This window comes from Zootoca vivipara, chromosome 14, assembly GCF_963506605.1.
Source record: "Zootoca vivipara chromosome 14, rZooViv1.1, whole genome shotgun sequence".
In the NCBI taxonomy this organism is placed as follows: Eukaryota; Metazoa; Chordata; class Lepidosauria; order Squamata; family Lacertidae; genus Zootoca; species Zootoca vivipara.
The window spans coordinates 10,401,890-10,416,930 of record NC_083289.1 but is presented as its reverse complement, the minus strand read 5'-3'; the positions used below and the strand labels follow the sequence as shown (position 1 = coordinate 10,416,930).

The following is a 15,041-nucleotide window of genomic DNA, read 5'->3' as shown; positions in this document are numbered from 1 at the left end:
GCAACCAGGCAGGGATAGCGTTGCTGTGGCAAAGAGCTGAAGGGAAATGCTGAGCTTTTATCCCTCCCAGCTCCTGCCACCAGGTGCAGTGAGGTATCAAGTGGTCTCACCTGCGTGACCACTCCTTGCCTCTCCAGCACAAGCTGAGGTCTTCACCTGTGTGGCCACTCCTTGCTTCTCCAGCACAAGCTGAGACAGGCCCCAGTCCTGCAAAGCACTACAGGCCCCAGAGCCTGACTCCTGCCCATACTCCTGACACAACTTCCCTAAGTATAAGCACATCATTGTGGTAAAAATAGTCAAATACTGTACAGGATAAAAGGCAACCTTACAGTTTCAGATTAACAAGAAGATTGGATGGCCATCTGTCAGAGATTTGTTCGTTGTGATTCCAGCTTTGCAGGGAGTTGGACTAGATGCCCTTTGGGTTCCTTCAAACCTTAAAATTCTATGATGATCCATCACAGGGTGGTCCAACATTTCATACTAAGTGGGCTACAAGAGTAATTTTGACATGGAACTGTGTGTTGCCTTCCTAAACCTGGCTAAGCAAGGCACCAGGCTTTGAGGAGGCAGGAGGCTCAGGCAGGGTCTTAGAGCCTTCCCATCTCCTTTCCAAAGCTGAGAAAGCACTAACTAGATTTTGGGAAGGAGGACTCTAGGACCCTATCAGAGCCTTGCACATTCTTTCCAAAGCCCAACGCCTGGCTTACCTGGTTTTGGGAAGGTAGTGATCACATTGCATTTTACCATAAAGATGTAGTGATAAGATAAGTTATCTTTATTGTCATTGTCCCCTTGTCATTGTCCTCCATAGTGTCCATTGATCACATTGCATTTTACCATAGATCAGATCACATTGAATTTTACCATAAAGATGTAGTGTCCATGGATTACGAACATTAGCAATCTTTACCAAAAGTTACAGAAAATCTAAAATAATGGTCATGTTTGGATGATAATTTCTTTGCTTAGTGAACAGAGACATGAAAGATATTTTGGTTATACACTACCGGTACAACCCTTTGTGCGAGTCAGCAAACAAACCAGGAAGCCTTCCGTTAACTACAGTTCCCATTTTGTCTGAACCAGGAAACTAACAGTTTTGGAACAAGCTAGGATATTAAAACATGGGTTTAAATTGGCTTTATATCCTGGCTTATGTGCACAGCCAAAAGCATCATTTCATATCTTAGCTTATTAAGTCAAGATTGTCTGAATGCAGCCAATACCAGTAATAGTAGAAGCATTAAAAAATCTAGAGAATATGAACATCCTTTTAAACATGAAACAATCTTAATGAAGAAAACCACAGAGTTTAGATTGCCAAGAATAATAATCAAGAGCTAACTAAAGGTTTTGTTTTTTTGGGGGGGAAACAAGATACAGCTCTCTTCATATTTATTAGAAAATGGCAGCCTGCCAGAGACTCAGCAGGACCGTTAGACATCCAAGGCCTGCAATTTCTCATTTTGGACAATGGAGACATTGCAAGAAACAAAGCTACAAAATTATTTACATCTTGAAACAAAGTATCTCTAAGATTCTTTTCAACTGCCAAATCTGAAAAAATGTCACACAGCCACATAGACAAGACAAGACATTCTGAACTTCTAGGAATTCAAACAAAATATTAGGTAACATTGATGAACTATTGACACCAATATCTTGACATCTGCTTCTAAACCAAATGATTAGAAAATAGTTAATGTAATGTAGATTTCCCTTTTTAGTAAGATTTTCAACACAATCCTATAAATGCTAGCGTCTGACCTGAACTTCAGGCAAGGGGACAAACAAACTAGATAAATATAGAGCAAAAGTGTAGGTTACAAATATTTAACATGCTTAAAATATATTAATATGAATTATCTAATTAGTACATTGGCTTGCAAGCAAACCTTTTAACAAGGAATGTTCCCCCCTCCCAGAACAACCACTAGCTGTAAAATAGATCGGTTTTTACAATGAAGGTGGCAACAGTGCATTCAGTAGGATTCGCACCAAACCTTGATCATGCTCTGCCCCTTAAGTCCAAAGGATACCAAAGAATTACAGAATGCTACAGCACTGGAATGAGCAAGGTGATCAATTAAGTTTACAGTATAATTCTATGCCTGCTTTCTCAGAAATTGCACTTTGTTTAATTTGGTTTATTCACTAGCAAGAGTTTAGGATTGCAGAATTAGGATATTGAGCCAAGTCAATCACTGATGTCATGCATTATAGTTGTTCAGAACCACATTACAGTCACACCACTCAGAAGGACAACATAATTATTTTAGCTACTAGTACCACAACCACCTACTTTACAAATTCAAACTTGAGAACAGTGGTTTTGGAAATAATCATGGCTCCTATTTTACTATGTGTTATGGTTACAGCATTAGCTAAAGATTATTAACCTCTTGCAGGGGTTCACAATCCATGCATTCCTAGAAGGATTTTGTGCTGAGCCCACAAAATAGTGAAGGGTATACATCAAATAACCATTTTTACACAGCAATGGCTATAGTTATAGAAGAAGGAAACCTTGACAGTGTTCTTATGCACCAGTCAAATAGCCATCTCAAGAAGTATAGATCACAAACATAGGCAGAAAATTTTAAGCACCCAGCAGGGATCAGACACATACTATCCTGGATTCATTTTAACAGGCCATTTCAACCTGCCCACTCATTTCCTCCTAAAGCAGTCTTTAAGCAGCCTTCACTTCTTCCCATCCAGGGCACCAATGAGGAGCTGTCATTTCGCACTCTAGAGACAGGCATAATTCAGGCACAGAAGCAGCAAGCCCATCTAGAAACACTGCAGGGATAAAACAGGTTTGAAAACCATGCTCTCAATGCACCACTATTCAGAAACACAACCAACCTGTACATTACACAGTAAGACAACTCATTCAGAACACCATCTGTGATTTTGTACCATTCTAATAAATATTGAACATAGCCGCATGGTTTTACTACTGGAGCGACCAGCCTACAGTCAACCACTCAATTTCTTCTAGGCAAGAAGTTTGCAAGAGCATCACTTGCACTCCACACATCCCACAGGTATGTCAGGCAAAGCTGGGTTTTATCAGGCTAAGTAGGGCATCTTGAGAACACCTAGTAGTAAACAGAAAATGGAAGCAGCTTTACTTCCTCAAAATCTATATGTCTATATGGAAACACACACAAAAACCTATAATACCAAATATACCTTGAAATAACTACCTCCATGTGTGACTACCTGAAACTGATTTTGGACTGGTTTACCTGATGACTGTACTGCCAAATGGCAACTTCTCTGAATCTGTGCCCAATCACATGTAAAACGCCTTAAGAAATTTCTATCTATTGACACAATGCTTTTCAATTATATGTTCAAGATAGTCATCAGTTGCCAGTTGACAACACAACAGCCCCCAGGTACTCACCTCAGAAGTGTTTAGGACCAGCTTGTGACAAGCTTGTGCATGATGCTTAACAGATCACTTGCACAAGGATGCTTCACACTGCCCCTACAACAGCAGAAGCTCTGAGAAGTCCCATCAAGGCTGCAGAACTCACAACAGTTGTACAGGCAACACCCACACACACCCAAGAGCTGTTTGCATAAATCTACTCTGAATGTAACACAAGAGCAGACCCTGATGCTCCTAAGAAAACTGGAGGTTATTGTGAAACACCCCCCCCCCAAATGATAAGGATTCGTGGCACACACCTACACAAACATGGTACCAGCCTCTAATCAAATGTATGACTACTGTACTCATACCAGTTCGCTAATCACGGTAGCCTCCAGTGACATTTCATGGTGACCCTGGCCATGTCCTCTGTGCACAAAAGGCTCCACATTCAGCATAAAGGAAACCAGGTCACACGCAATTCGAGACCATTGTGTACATTGGAGTCTAAGCAAGCTTCTGCCCCAACCCATCTGTTAAGTTTCCAGATGCACCGCAAGGATGCCCACATACATGTGCACATGCATGCGTTCACGGTAACAGTTTTAACCCCTCATCTGGACCTGCATGCTGTCCGACCTTAGGTGCCCGCACATTCAGTGCAGGTCCATCCATATCTCCCTCCCTCTCTCTCTCCCTCTCTCTCTCGGGCCACCCCACGCCTGGCTGACACGGCGCAGCCCCCCGACGACCCCCGTGTGCTCGGGAGCACAAGCCCCGCTTTTGTGCGAGCGAGTGCGCGGGCGGCGGCGGCGGCAACTCCACGCGAACCCGTCCGCCGTAGAGCCCGAAAGGAAGCCTTACGCCACCACAACATTTCCAAGGTGCCACAAGGCTCCTTTTGTTGTTGCTGATGCAACAGACTTAGCACCCCTCCCCCCTCCCACTCTGGGAACTGTTACCTGGTTTCCAGACTACAAATGTGTTGTGTGGGGGTTTTTTTTGGGGGGGGGAGAGGATAGAGGACGGGGGTGAGAAAGGAAAGTGGGGAAGCAGGTAGAGACCACCACCATTACACGCGCGCACGCACACACACACACACGGGCGCCCATCATGGTAGAGGTGGGGAGAAAGGCTCCCCCTCCCCCTCTTGCAGGTCCTCGAGGGGAGGGAGAGCGAGGAGGTCGCGGCCCACTTGGATTGGAGAAGGGATCTTAACCCGTTTTTTTCGAGGGGGGGGGGGGAGAATCTCCTCACCGACTCTCGCTCGTCCGGCCTGACAAGAAGCGTGGAAGGAGGCCCGGGGCCTGGTGTGGCGCCGCCATGAGCAGCCCAGCCCCAGCGCGCCCTCCCGTCCGCCCTCTTGCTTGCTCGCTCCCCAGCCCGGCCCCGCGCACGAGCCTCTGCCGTTTCCCTGCCTCCCCTCCCCCCGTCTCTCTCCTCAGACTCACCCTCGGGTTCCGGCCGGTGCCGGGCGCGCCCCTCAGCCGCTTCCTCCATGGAGCCGCGCTGTTACCTCGCCGCCGTCGCCTTAAGGGCCCGGCCCCGCCGCCATGGCCGCTTGAGGAGAAGCGAGGAAAGGGGAGGTCTGGCGCGCCGCAGTCCCGGCTCTCGGCTCCGCTCGGCCCTCCCTCAGCGCGGCCGCCACCGCCGCCGCCAGAAAGGGAGGGGGGCAGTTGAGGGGCGCTGAGCTCAAGCCCCGGATCTGAGGGTGGCTGGAAAACGCGGAGACAGGAGTGAGGAGCGGGAAGGAAAACCCGGGAGAAGGGCTCGGTCTTCGGTGCCGCTCCTCCTGGGAATCGAAGCAAAACCCGGAGCGCGGAATAAAAAAAGGAAGGGGTGACAACAGCCCTCCGGAAGGAAAAGTTCCTGCTCGAGTAAGAGGAAGGGAAGCGGGGGGGGGGGTGTAGCGGGGATGATCCGCAACTCCAGAAGGCTACAAAGCTAGTTTCTAGCGGGTTGCGCGGGCCCCTTAATTTGGAGTGACCCAGTTTTGCAACAAAAAAAAAAAACAACACAGTTCAAGGCAAGGGCGTTTGCCCCTGCCGAGTGCAAGGCTGGTTACTCTCGAGTAAGCGCGCATCAGCTGACGAACCGGACAGCTGCCTGCGACCCTCCAGGTGTTGCTGGGCTACAAATCCCATCTGCTGCAGAAGGCATAGTCAGTGGTCAGAGATTACAGACGTTGTAGTGTGGCGGCAGTGGTAAGGGTTGCCATATTTCAACAAGTAAAATTCCTGACGCCTGAAAAGTTGAGCTTTTTTAAGGAAGACTTCATATTTTTTTCCATCACACTACCATGCATTCAGGATTTCCATGACGCCATTTTTACACCCGAAAACCAGGACATGTCAGGAGTTGGTAGAGCCTCAGACTCTTAATCTTGAGTTCATGACCCCTGTTGGGCAAAAGATGCCTGCATTGCAGGGGGTTGGGCTAGATGACTCTAGTGGTCCTTTCCAACGCTACAGTTCTATGATTCTAACACCAGGAGATCCACAGGCTCCCCACCCCTGAACTATACGAAGGAGAATCCTAGCTTGTAGCCCTAAAGCCCACTTGCTATAGAGCATAAGACCCAATGAAGATAGTAGGAGTGGTTTAGGACTTTACTGCATCCCTGGTGAATATGCTGCTCAAATAATTGGGAGCACATTTTAGCTGATTAAAAGCTTTATCAGTCCATCTAATCAATTAATCAGCCCAGTGTTGCAACTATCCTAATAAAAATACAGTATACTCTATTATCCTGACTGTGAAACAAGGAAGAGATCATTCTTTGGGATTAACCCAAAGGACAGCTGTTGACCTCTAGTATATGGTGAAGGCCTGAATAACTCTGAACTTGGAAGCTAGTTTTCCACAGGCAGGGACTTTTGAAGTGAGGGGACACAACGTTCTTATTTACTGGAAGTGACTTCACACCCTTACAGGAGTGCCTCTTTCGCCAGAAATGCTCTTCTTCTGGGCATTATAACCTTTGTAAGGAGTTCAAGCAGAACATCTCCCTCCTCCTCCTCCATTCTTTCCCTTTTCAAACTGACAACAACCAGCAATTCCATGGCTACACTCCTCCTTGCTCAATCCTTCGTACTCAGTCCTCCTTAGGCTTTTATTTAACCCCTCTGTGTGTTTTCAAAGTTGTGTTGTACTTCTGCAAACATCATGGTTCTCCTGAGCATGCTGTCACTCCCCACTCTTGTTTCTCAGGGCAAGGGTACCTAAAGTGTACAGCATCTATCTTACAGTACTTGGAAAAGGTCGCAGGGTGTTACAGTCCCCTGGCATCTCTGATAGAGACTCCTGGCTGAAACCCTGGAGAGCCAGACAATGGCAACAGTCCTGAAATGATGGACCAATGGTCTGCCGCCAGTACAACAACAATTTTTTATTTATATCCCCACCCATCTGGCTGGGTTTGCCCAGCCACTCTGGGCGGCTTTCAACCAAATATTAAAAACACAATACAGCATTAAACATTAAAAAACTTCGCTAAACAGGCATCTTTAAGGCATCTCCTTATGTTCCTGTGTTTTGTTTTGGGTCCGGTCCTGTTGACACTCGCCATCTGAGTTCACTGTTAGAGGGAGTGATTGAAGGGCCTAGTCTTTCAACATATTGATGCCCTTCTTCTGTTTCTGGATTAAATTTTCTCAATTTTCCCATAAGCTGACACAATCAGATTTTTCTAGTCACCACTGCTAAATTAATATTAGGCAAGGTTACACACATTGTCGGCCCAGAACAGGGGGGCTGTTTTTTTGTTTATTTATTGTTTAGTGAAAATGATACTGACACAGTAGCAAACTAAAGGGTGGAGTCGTAATTCCAACATATAATAACTGGAGACAAGATTTAACTATAATTACCAATTACTACAACCTTCTCCAGCACGCACCCTATTAAATGGAAGCTTGACAAGAGACATGTCCTCTCTCCCCCTAGAAGGAGCAGAGTGTAATCTTGCCATGACTGCAGAATAGGTATGGCGCGTATGTCGTGTTACACTGCTCATTGCATTTATGCTCTCTGCTCTAGGCTTGGCACTGGAATTGGGGAGAGAAGGAAGAAAAGGGAGGCAGCAGGGGAACGATCCACTTTCCTTACTTAGCTGTAAGCACTGCCTAGCTGAGAGCCCGCCATCTCCACACTGTGTCATGCTTTACAAGACTGATTGCTGATTAGATTGTTCTGTCCGGTTATGCAATAAATAAAACTGCTTACGCCTGTGAGGGGAATAGCGCAGGCCGTCTGACCCACAGCCACATGCATCTTTGTAACCAGGGGAGATTTATTGCCTTTCAAGAACTTCATCAGACTTCTGCAGATTAGGCCTGGCTTGGCTTGGCTTCAGGTTGCAGTACATTATCTCATTCACAGCTGTTGGGAGAGCTATGCAGAATATGCCTAGTTCCACAAAACAGGCTCTCTTAGCTTGTTGCAGCTGTTTGAGTCAAAGCCTCCCCAGGCCTGTTTGGGATGTTCCAAACCAGGCTGGAAGTCAAAGCATCAAGCAGTGCAGTTTTGGTTTCTACAATATACACAACCAATAGTATGTTTTCTCTTTAGGACATAACAGCACAATCCTGTAAATGCAGGTGTAAGTCTCACTAAGTTCAATGGGACTTACTCCCAGGTAAGTGAGACTGCACTCTCATTGGGCCTCCCTGCAAAAACCAAAAGCCTTTTCATAATGCCAGCTGCAGCTTGGAATGAAACTGATTCTTTTGCAACTTGTACACCATTAGCAGCAATGAAAACCATAAGGATACAGACAATTTGCAGAACTGAAATGCACTCGGTGGCAGCTGGCCTATGGCCAAGGAGGTACACTTTCTATGACTGCACTTGGCAGGCAGAGAAAAGGGTATGTTCAAGATCCTAAAAATATGTTTCATCCTTTTTTAAAAAAAAAAGATTTTGTTTTCAGTATTGTAATATACATTTGTTGAACTTGAGATAGTGTTTTTGCTTCAAGCATCTTAATACAGTCTAGTATTATAAAATGGAAGGATCCAGACTGTCGCATTTCCTGTGGGGTTGTTCAATCATTTATTCTACTGGTGGGGAGGGGACAAAAGATAGAATAAGCCTCTCTTACTTTTCCAAAGTTGACACATGCAATTCTGGGATACGTTCACAACATCTGGGTCAAATCATGCTAATGTTCTGGAGAGCTGCAGTTGCCACTCCGTTTATAGTCCATCAACACTAGAAATTGACTATTAATTATGTAATTGACTATTGGATCAGGTGGCAAACAAGCAGGTAGCATTCTATAAAAGTGCTGAAAGACCTGTTGGATAACGCGGTGAACAAGCAGATACGGTAGTATTAAATATAAAATGGTAGCTCTGAATCAGCCCTGAGTGCTCACTGGAAGGACAGATCCTGAAGCTGAGGCTCCAATACTTTGGCCACCTCATGAGAAGAGAAGACTCTCTGGAAAAGACCCTGATTTGGGAAAGATTGAGGGCACTAGGAGGAGGGGACGACAGAGGACGAGATGGTTGGACAGTGTTCTCGAAGCTACGAACATGAGTTTGACCAAACTGCGGGAGGCAGTGGAAGACAGGAGTGCCTGGCGTGCTATGGTCCATGGGGTTACGAAGAGTCGGACACGACTAAACAACAACAAAGCTCTGAATAGTTTTTCACCATCGTATTAAGCTAGGCTTTCTGGACCTTTATTGAAACAAAGTGTTTGGGTACAACTTGTTTTCCTTTAGTGCTGGGTCTGGGAGCCACCATTTGAAATTTCCATAATGCCCTCAAGCCAGGAGTATGGAACTTCAGGGGCCAAATGTGGCCCTCCAGGCATCTTAACTGGCCCTCAGGACTCTACCTCATACCACATCCTCCCCTTCTACCCAGGACATGCCCTATTTCATAACCTGAAGCTTAAGTAGTGTTTTTGTTTATTTGTTGCCATGCTTGACTGTGTCCTTGAACTCCGATAGTGACCCTTGCTTGCCTGGAATGAGGACAAAGGGGTGAAAGTGTGTGTAGCAACCGGTCTACTGCACTGGGTGCATGGAAGTTGTGAAATAGATTGCCAAAATGCAATCTATGGGTCTGTGGCTCATTGGTAGAGCATCTGCTATGTAAGCTGAAGATTCCAGGTTCAGTCTTCAGCAGGCATCCCCAAACTTTGGCCCTCCAGATGTTTTGGACTACAATTCCCATCATCCCTGACCACTGGTTCTGTTAGCTAGGGATCATGGGAGTTGTAGGCCAAAACATCTGGAGGGCCACAGTTTGGAAATGCCTGGTCTTCAGCATTTCCAGGTAGAGGTGGGACTGTGGGAGTGACCGTGTCCAAAATCCTGGAGAGGCACTGCTAGTCAGTGTAGACAACAATGAGCCAGATGGACCAAGGGTCTGATTCAATACAAGGCAGTTCCCTATACCTGTATTCCTATATAAAACCTGAATGAATGGAAGCAGGCACTGAAGGGAGCATTCAATCTGTATGTGTGTGCACGCATATAGACTTAAGCAGACTTAAAATAAACACAGCCCTGTTTCTCCGTTACAGCTTCTGCCCCACCTTTGCTGCCCTGGTAGTTACCATGTGAGTGAATATTTGTAGGCACACCCCTGCCTGCATTCTTCTCTCTTTACTCTCTCATACCTAACTCACCAAAATTTGCCGGGAGGGAGTGGCCAAACAGATTCCACACACCCCCTTCTGTGTAAGACGTAAGACACTTCAAATGGAATAAAAATGGCTGTGAAAGGTCACTTAATAGACCTGGCCTTGCCGTATTGACTGGCAGAGTCTGGAAGAGATTCAGTTTTCCTTCAGGGTAAATAAAGAAAAGAAAAGAGAGCGAGAACACTGAGAAGTAATGAACTTCATCTCCTGTAATCTTTAAGGATTTTAGCTAGCATTCTGTCTCCAAATACAAGCTGCTGGGGAAGGAGCAGCCAGAGAAGGCTGTTATGTTCATGTCCTGCTTGTGGGCTTACTGGGGGAATCTAGAAGATCACTGTGAGAAATACATAGGATATATGCTGGACTAGATTAACTCCATCATTTGATCTGTCTACACTCCTATAGTCTTTGAGGAACTTGAGGAACCTCCTATAATCTAAAATCCTATATAGGAGGAGCGTCCTGTTATATTTGAGGAACTTTAGGTAGCTCTTTCGGGGGGCGGGGGGTATTAAGAGGCCCGTAATCTGGAAGCCTGACAAGCAGTTACAGGGTTTTTCTCCTCCACCATCTTCACTGGATGAGACTCTCTGCCTATTTCTCACACATTTGTAGGTTTTACTCGAGGAATTTCAGTTTTGCTCTCCGTCAGAGATTCAGGATGGAGACCTGCTTCGGACTGCAAGTCCAATTTGACTTTTAACATCAGTATTAAGACCCATTTGTACTATACATTTAAAGCAGTATTTTACCACTTTGAACTGTCATGGCATCCCACAAGGAATCCTGGGAATTGTAGTTCACTAAGGATGTGGAAAGTTCCTGGGAAATCCCTATTCCCCTCCCAGATATGCAATTATCTGTGTGGTTTATGAATAAGCCCCTCTTCCCAGGCAGTTGTCTGATATTAGGTGTCTCCTCTTAACAGATAACAGTTCCCAGAATTATTTGGGGGAAGCCATGACTGTTTCAAGTGGTCTGACAGTGCAGATGGGCTGTTAAGAGTCGAGCAGCTGTGTGAGAAACAGCAGTTAGTTATTGATTTAATTAATTAAATTTATTTCCTGCCCTTTCTCCCAAAGGTGCCTAAGTCAGCAATCCAATTAAGGAACGACTGGTTTTCGGTATTGCATGCCATCCAAAGTGTGCATATATTGCTTTAAGCAGGAATGGGGACCTGTGGCCCTCCAGATGTTGCTGGACTATAACTCCCATCATCCCTGACAATTGGCCATGCCAGATGGGACTGGTAGGAGTTGGAGTCCAATAACAGCTGGAGGTTTGCAGGTCCCCCCATCCAAAGATTTAAGGCAGGCACCCCCCAAACTGCGGCCCTCCAGATGTTTTGGCCTACAACTCCCATGATCCCTAGCTAACAGGACCAGTGGTTGGGGAAGATGGGAATTGTAGTCCAAAACATCTGGAGGGCCGAAGTTTGGGGATGCCTAATTTAAGGATAACCTTCTCGCCCCCCCCCAAGGATTCCTCTTCCTTCACCAGGTAGCTGTGCTTCCTGGGCTCCTAGTCCTTTGTGAGGAAAGGCAGGCAGGTTTGAGTTTCCCAGCGACATGGATGGGGGAAGTGAACAATGACTGGCTCTGCACAAAGTGCACTTGGGACATTTCAGAGGGAAATAATTGCTAGCTGTCAAGAGCAGGCATCAGTGTGAAGTGGCCTAGAGGGATCACAGCCAGATTCTAGTGCAGAACAATCACCTGCGGCATTGTGCACAGCAGGAATTGTCAAGCAGTAATTTATTGGCAGATCAGCTCTTTAAATTCCAGGCTCCGGTGGGTCTGTGTCTCTCTTGTAGCAAGTATCACTGGTGGATACGTGAGCTAGCAGGTGCAGAGGGACATCAGAAGCTGCCCAATGCCTGGTCAGACTATTAGCCCATCTGACCCGCTATTGCCTTTTTGCACAGGCGGTGGCTTTCCAGGGTATTGGACAAAGGTCTTTCCCATCACACCTGCAAAGGGTTGCCACCCATCCCTAGAAAAACGAAATTGCCCCATTTTTGGACAAAAGTGTTCCTTGTCCCATTTGGACTTCAAACTGGTGCCTTTGTTCCCATATCTAGCTAGATGTAGACTAGTGTAACTAGGGGACTCCTTGGGAAGACACACCAACAAGCAAAACCAGACCTGTATCGCTGCACAAAGGTATTATTATCTCTAGATAAAGTGTTGGGAAGGCAATAGCCAGTGTAGTGTAGTGGTTAAACTTAGTGTGTTGAACTATGACCAGGGAGACCCAGGCTCTAATCCAGGCTTCCTCAACCTCGGTCCTCCAGATGTTTGAGACCACAATTCCCATCATCCGTGACCATTGGTCCTGCTAGCTAGGGGTAATGAGAGTTGTAGGCCAAAAACATATGGAGGGCTGAGGTTGAGGAAGCCTGCTTTAATCCCCCTTCTGCCATACATCTCACTTGGTGACCATGGGCCAATCACAATGTCTCAGCCTAACCTACCTCACAGGGGTGTTCTGAGGATAGGGTGAGAGGGGACATGATATGTTCCTTGAGATAATTGGAGAAAAGGCGGGGTAAAAATAAATGGCAGCGCAGCATACCTTATCTGCTTTCCCCCCCTTATCAGTGGAGTAGCATTTTTTAAAATAAAAAAATACTATTACTAATAATAACAATTTATAATAACTCTCCCCTCATTACAGAATAGAGACAAATTAATAAGCAAACAAATATGTGTCTGCAGTACAGACATGTTGGTTCTGTGGACAGCAAGAAAGTGCTGGGATGAAAAGAAGCTCATCATAATTAGATTATGTCCCTGTTGTTCCAGTCCCGAGCTTCTGCAGAACTATTTACAGTAAAAATCCATTCTTTTGCTCTCCTGTTTTTAATGAGAAAGATAAGGAACAAGATCAAAGAAGCTGAAATGGTGGGGAAACCTATCTATTTATGTTCAGACAAGGAAGTGGTTGTAGCAGGGAGAAGTGAGGAAGACAAGAAAGCAGAGGCTCATACAGTTGCCTAAAATGTGGGTGTATGAAAACTGTGGTATGCAAAGGGCTGGGCACACATAGAGGCCCACATATTTCAGTGGGACATCCTTGGTTGTAGAGATCTATGTGGAGGTGCTTTAGGACATAAGAATGGCCTGCTGGATCAGGCCAATGGCCTGTCTAGTCCAGCACCCCATTCTCCCAGTAGCCAACCAGATACCCATGGGATGCTTAGAAATGGGATCTGAGGACAACAGCACTCTTCCTCCTTGTGATGCCCACAAACTGGCATTCAGGGGCATACAGTACTGCCTGTGACATTGAGGTGTATGGGGTATTAGGGGAGGGGTAGTACCTTTGGTCTTTGTCCATGGAGTTTTCTTGGCAGGGATACTGGAGTGGCTTGCCAGTTCCTTCTCCAGATGGATCACGTTTAGTCAAAACTCTCCACTATGACCTGTCCATCTTGGGTGGCCCTGCACGGCATAGCTCATAGCTTCTCTGAGTTATTCAAGCCCCTTCGCCACGACAAGGCATTGATCCATGAACATGAGTTTGACCAAACTGCGGGAGGCAGTGGAAGACAGGAGTGCCTGGCATGCTATGGTCCATGGGGTCACGAAGAGTCGGACACGACTAAACGACAACAACAAAGTACCTTGGGTGGGGGACTACCTTCTGGGGTAGCTTGCCCACCTTTGGTCCCCACCTATCATATAGCTCTCACCTGTGGCTCCCAGCTGTCAGCATTCAACAGTGTCCACAACTCCAGGAAATGGCTTTGATTGGCTGGCTAAACCAGGTGAAGGTAGCCGATGGGTCTCAAAACGTCAGAGAGTTAGGGAGAAGACAGGCTCCAGTGGATTGAGCAGACAAGACTAACAATGGGTCAAATGGTCCAGAAGGCGGTTTCTGCACATGCTGTGGGTGAAAGTAAGAGGTGGATCTACCTGGGAAGGGAGCCCATCTAAGAGGAGAACTCTGATCCCAAACCTCCACTGCCTTGCAGGATATATTCAGGAGAAGAAAAAGCTAAGGAGCAAACCTGTCAGGAGTATGGGCAGGAGTCAGGCTCTGGGGCCTGTAGTGCTTTGCAGGACTGGGGCCTGCCTCAGCTTGTGCTGGAGAAGCAAGGAGTGGCCACACAGGTGAAGACCTCAGCTTGTGCTGGAGAGGCAAGGAGTGGTCACTCAGGTGAGGCCACTTGATACCTCACTGCACCTGGTGGCAGGAGCTGGGAGGGATAAAAGCTCAGCATTTCCCTTCAGCTCTTTGCCACAGCAACGCTATCCCTGCCTGGTTGCCTCTGGCCTCTTGCTCCTTGGACCCTCGCCTTGCCGACGCCTTGATCCTCGACCCTGGGACCTTTGCCTTGCTGACACCTTGCTCCTTGACTCCCAGACCTTCGCCTCTGCCTTGCTCCTTGACCCTGCGACTGCCTGCTACTGGACCCTCAGCCCTGCACCTGTTCCTGCTTCTACACCTCCATCTTGCCTCTGGTCCTGACGTCCCCAGCCAGGGCCTCAACCGCCCGCTGACCGGACCGTGACAAAACCCTACACAAATCCAGAGTGGTGTCCCTAAGACGGTTGGATGGCGCCTTGTACACCTCCTTCCAGCAACTCCTGCAGCCAAGCTGGTGCCAAATGTATTGATCTACTTTCATTTGGACCATATCAGTGAGGCTGAGGAGGGGCGGGTGGTCTTGTTGTCTGGACAGCCCAGGACCTTCATACACACAATGCCCAGGTTTGCGCCCTGGGAGGTCACTTTGGCACTGCTAACTCTGTGCTTTGACTTCACTCCTGGAGGCACACTCCATTGTTTATTGAGAAACAGATGTCAACAACAACTGCCTATGACAGTGGAGGTAGGACTTCTCTTTGACCCACCAAGGCATGGATCAGGCATAGGCAACCTTGGCTCTCCAGATGTTTTGGAACTACAACTCCCATGATCCCTAGCTAACAGGCCCAGTGGTCAGGGATCATGGGAGTTGTAGTTCCAAAACATCTGGGGAGCCAA

General features: G+C 46.8%; 1 protein-coding gene across 5 annotated transcripts in view; it reads right to left on the bottom strand.

Moving 5' to 3' along the window:
• Positions 1-5,172, bottom strand: part of ZNF609 (zinc finger protein 609) — a 116,935-nt gene extending 111,763 nt beyond the window's left edge. For 3 of the 5 annotated variants that reach the window (XM_060282629.1, XM_035131162.2, XM_035131166.2), the window contains exon 1: positions 4,843-5,115. The gene's annotated coding sequence lies outside the window, so the exon portion shown is untranslated. Of the gene's footprint in view, positions 1-4,648; positions 4,803-4,842 lie in introns of those variants that run through there. The other 2 variants (XM_060282630.1, XM_035131165.2) reach the window with 2 other exon arrangements.
• Between the last annotated feature and the right edge of the window lie 9,869 nt (positions 5,173-15,041).